Source organism: Paramormyrops kingsleyae, chromosome 10 (assembly GCF_048594095.1).
Source record: "Paramormyrops kingsleyae isolate MSU_618 chromosome 10, PKINGS_0.4, whole genome shotgun sequence".
Taxonomy (NCBI): Eukaryota; Metazoa; Chordata; class Actinopteri; order Osteoglossiformes; family Mormyridae; genus Paramormyrops; species Paramormyrops kingsleyae.
In genome coordinates, this window is record NC_132806.1 from 14,281,899 (window position 1) to 14,286,540 (window position 4,642).

A 4,642-nucleotide genomic window follows, 5' to 3' on the forward strand; every position below is an offset into this window, starting at 1 on the left:
GTGGGGGGATGAGGGGACCCGTGAGGCCTGTGCTCACTCAGACCGCTAGCAGGGTCCCCTCCTTGTTCTTTGCTGGGAAGCAGATCCACTTACTCCTTCCGGGTCAGGACAAGGTCACGACTTTGCACCGGCATGTGTCTGTGCATGCAGCTACCTTGGAAAAGCTTCATCTCAGTGAGTTACAGCTACACAGTATAAGTGACGTCACTGAACATGTGTAATGTGAATATAAAACCAGGTATGCCAGAAATCAAAATAAATACATATACTACAATTTAAAGTGTGTTACATTTATTTTTGCCACAAATTATTCAATATGAATATTAAAACCATGTCTGTTTAGTAGCCTGAAAACTTATCCGTCCATTTTCCATACTTGCTTGTCCTATGCAGAGCCTTTCTCAGAGTGGGCACAAGGCAGGGATAGTATATAAAATAATTGTAGTTTTGTGAATTGATTTTCTATATTTGTGTTTGGTTAGTAAATAATCTCTGTTATGAGTGAGGCACATACCGGCGCCTAATTTCAATGACTGTTCAAGTATTACTGAGTAGAGTTGTAGTCCATGTGGAACACGCACAGACCTGAGTGACCTTCCGCTCTGTGGATGTTTCATCCCCTGTGAAGTGTGAGGTGGGCGGAGCTTGCCTGGTGAGGGGACCGGCAGAAGAAGCCCGGGTGACGCGGGTGACGTGTGTGCCGCGGAATGCGGGGAGAGCAGGACCCGCTGGACGGGGCCCTTCTGGTGCCCACAGCCGGGCGACCCCCATCAAAGGGGGCCTCGTTAAGCTGATAAGCAGAGGAAGAACGACGTTGTGGGGGGGGGGTCATTATCTGACAAGGATCACTGAGGCTTTGATCTGCAGGCCAGAGAGTGGCCTCATGGAGGGTCCTGCTGGGCGGACGAGCATGGCGACGTGGCGGGTATGAACAAGCGGAGGGACGGGGTCCAACTGGGGTCCTGACCGGGCAAACACACCAACACAGATACACACAGATTATGTAGCTATATCTTTGAGGGGACTCTTTCTATGGGCATAATCCCGATCCTCTAACCCAAACTATGACAACCTTAATCTCTACCCAGCCCTGACCGTAACCATAAGTAACCAAGCAAAATTCAAGACTTTTGGCTATTTAATTTTTTTTTATTGCATTTACAGATTTTTATCAAATTGAGACTTATATTGTGGTGACCTAAAAAAGCTAAAAAGTAACAGGTTTTACCACATTGTGGGAACATTTGGTCCCTACAAATTGGTAAACACAAACCCGCCCCCCCACACACACCTACAAGGAAGAGGGTGGGTGGCTCAGTGGCACAGTGGCTCAGTGAGTTGCTGTCATCTTCCAGCGGTGTTTGAATCCCTCCTCCAGCCTTATTGCTGGTTCTCCCAGAGTTGTGCGGATTCCTTATTAATCCAGTGCGTCTGACGGACTGGGGGCCACCCAGGGGCCCCTGCCCCCTGCTTCCTGGGATGACCTGCCGGCCCCCCGTGACCCCAGCTGGATAAGCTGTATGGAAGACGAATGGATGTATGCAAGTGAGCCTGCCACGTTTTCTGATCAGATTGCGTCTGTTTTCTTTGCCAAAACAGAGGCGCAGTCTCCTGATGTCATGTGACCACTCTATTGACATCATGTATCCACTCCGCTGGCCTGAACAAGGGGGAAGTACACAGACACAACCAGGGGAGACCAAAGGAGAAATAAATCAAGAGAAAACAAACAAACAAACACCCCCAGAACAAATGAAAACAGGAAAAAAGAGGCTACATTTCTGTCACGTTACCTCCCCCCCTCCCAAATCCAGGGAATGGGACTCTGACACCTTAATGTCACAATGCAGCTGTGTAGACTTGTTGGGGGGGGGGGTTGCAGACCTTGCCTGGAGGTGGGGGTGTAGGCTGAGGCCTGTAACAGATGCCTGGATGTCTGGCTGTGAGGGGTAGGTGGAGGGGGGTAGATTTATGAGCTGATGGCGTTTTACTAGGCTGACCTGTACCGCACCTGCTCCCCGCTCTGTGTGGACGCGCGGGGGTGTGCGTGCGTGCGCATGGTACCCCACACCCTTTACCGAGGCACTTAATTGGACGGCTAAATCACCAAATTGAAGAGTTATCCAGGGCTGTTGAGCTGAGAGGTGGAGGGACAGTATTTCTCCAGTCACTCCCACCCTGTGAAGCACTCCTACGCATCAAAGAGCCAGGAAAGCCAGTTAATCAGAAAGGAGGATGAGGTGCTGAAGAATCCTGAAGAATCCTGCCAGAGGACAGACACAGCCGAGCTCCTTACGTGCCACGGGCCACCTCTTTGTGTTTTACTGCCGTCGCTTAAAGATGGCAATATACAGATAAACTCTGTTTTATCAATATTTTCAATGTTTTCAATTACTTTTTATTTGCAAAGGATATAGTTGCTCTCTTATTAAAAAACACAGTTTGGGGCAGGGTGAAGCTAGACAGCTGCTGCTTTCCCTGTCTGGTCCTCCACCTTCCTGCTTCCCCATCCTCTCAGATTATCCTGCTGTCACATATACCCCAAAACACCCCATACCTGTCACGTACACCCCAAAACACCCTGTCCCTGTCACATATACCCCAAAGATGTATGTCCCTGTCACATATACCCCAAAGATGTATGACCCTGTCACATACACCCTAAAAGATGCCTGTTCCTATCAGATACACCCCCAAAAACCCCTGTCCCTATCACATGCACCCCCAAAGGCTCCTGTCACTGTTATGATGCTTCTTCCTTTTATCTGATTTGCCAAAGAGTAAATGCCTTTCTTAAAAACCGCCTTTAGCTGGGACTATAAATCAAACTAAGGGCCAAACCCAAGCTTTACGAGGGGGGTTGGCTACGACTGTACCCCCCGCTGTCCCAGACTGCAATGAGAGCTTGGGGAGACTCCGGGCATAAATCAGGGAGAAATGAGATCAAAATGCACCACAGAAAGCCAGTCCTGTGTTCTGCACACAAAATAATAAAGACCCCCATCTAAAATAGCATAAAAAACTGTTGTGCTAAGTTTCTACATCTAGTAGAAAACAAAGCTGTAAAACAATACTGCAGTTTGGTGAACATTCTTAACAATGAAATGAGAACCCTAATTATTGCTGGGGTGCCAGGGTGAGCCCCTGCCCTGCACTTCCTGAGACTGGCTTCAAACTCACCCTGTACTGGATAAGCAGTTACCAGGAGACCTCAAGCCTTTTGTCAGTGATTAAGGAACCATGAATGAAATGGTCTGCTTTGTGTCTTTAAGTATGTCGTTCTTTTCAATTCTGTGGAGAAAGTGGGAAGTTCAGGAGCTGTGACTGCCATTGAACCCTGTGGGGGGGAGGGGGTGCTGCTGTAGTGTAAGCGCTGATGTGATCCTAATGGATGAAAAGCTGTGCCCCCCCCCCGCAGCTTGTGTGTCTGGAAGGTGCTGGAGCATCAATGGTTAACTTTGGTCCAGCGAGTCCTTCACTCTGCTAAAGGCCATTGGGTTCCCTGCTGGGACAGAGGTCACCCCCCCTCCTTCCTGCTGGTTCCCAGGAAAAGCACAGGGCCATCAGCAGCTGCCTACCCTGCACCCCGAATGTGTTGCCTCTCCTTTGTATGTCAGTTTGTGTTCCTGTTGCTAGGTAACATCCTCCTTCCACTTCCTGCTGCACACTGCTACTTGAACACATTTTTAAATGATTTTTGTCAGGCTTCCTTATGTTTCTGTCACATTTAAATTTGTTCTAAAATAGCCTTACCCGTGTAACCCCCAGCGCGACTCCCCATACATGCATACTTACATAGCATCTTTAAGGAAGTTCATCCAGCAAGGCACTCCACGCCCTCATTGGTTGCTGGCCTCAGACTCCGCCCTCCCTGTGCTCAGGGGTCACATTGACCGGCACTGACCTCCCTCCAGTTCTGTCTGTGATGCCAGCCTGCCCCTGTGTTTGACTTGGGTGTCCGTGGACATCTGCAGAACTCAGAATGCCCCCCCCCTTCTATTACAGAGTATCCTGCATGGATACACAACTCAGGAATAAATGCTTGCTGTGGAAAGTGACATTACTATTAAAGTCAGGGACAAACTTAGTTATATAAATAAAGAATTTTTTTAAAATTCTTATTCTGATAATATGAGTATCATGGTTGTATTAGTTAGCGTGACACAATCAAGGATGAAAAGATTGGAAAAATATGAAAAAGAGAGGAAATGAAATGGTATTAGCAATTGGCTTGATAATGTCATGTGTCATGTCACACTGTTTTATTCTTGTCCTCTGCAAGGCTAATGTTGTGGGACACAAGTTTAGTGCATAATTATGAATCCCTTTTTGCTTGTCTTATAATAGGTTGCAGGGATTCAGAGCCTGTCCCAGAGACAGGGAACAGCCCAACAGGGGGAGCCAACCCACCGCAAAGGTGGGAACAGCCCAAAAGGGGGCGCCAACCCACCGCAAAGGTAGGAACAGCCCAACAGGGGGGAGCCAACCCACCGCAAAGGTGGGAACAGCCCAAAAGGGGGGCGCCAACCCACCGCAAAGGTAGGAACAGCCCAAAAGGGGGGCGCCATCCCACTGCAGAGGTGGGAACAGCCCAAAAGGGGGCGCCAACCCACTGCAGAGGTGGGAACAGCCCAAGATTGAG

General features: G+C 48.8%; 1 long non-coding RNA gene across 1 annotated transcript; it reads right to left on the bottom strand.

The window, feature by feature from the left end:
- Positions 1 to 644: 644 nt before the first annotated feature.
- Positions 645 to 3,960, bottom strand: LOC140593169 (uncharacterized). Its single transcript, XR_011993433.1, has 3 exons — positions 3,796 to 3,960; positions 1,292 to 1,516; positions 645 to 790 (listed from the first exon to the last, which is right to left on the bottom strand). It is a non-coding gene; the product is annotated as an uncharacterized lncRNA (long non-coding RNA).
- Between the last annotated feature and the right edge of the window lie 682 nt (positions 3,961 to 4,642).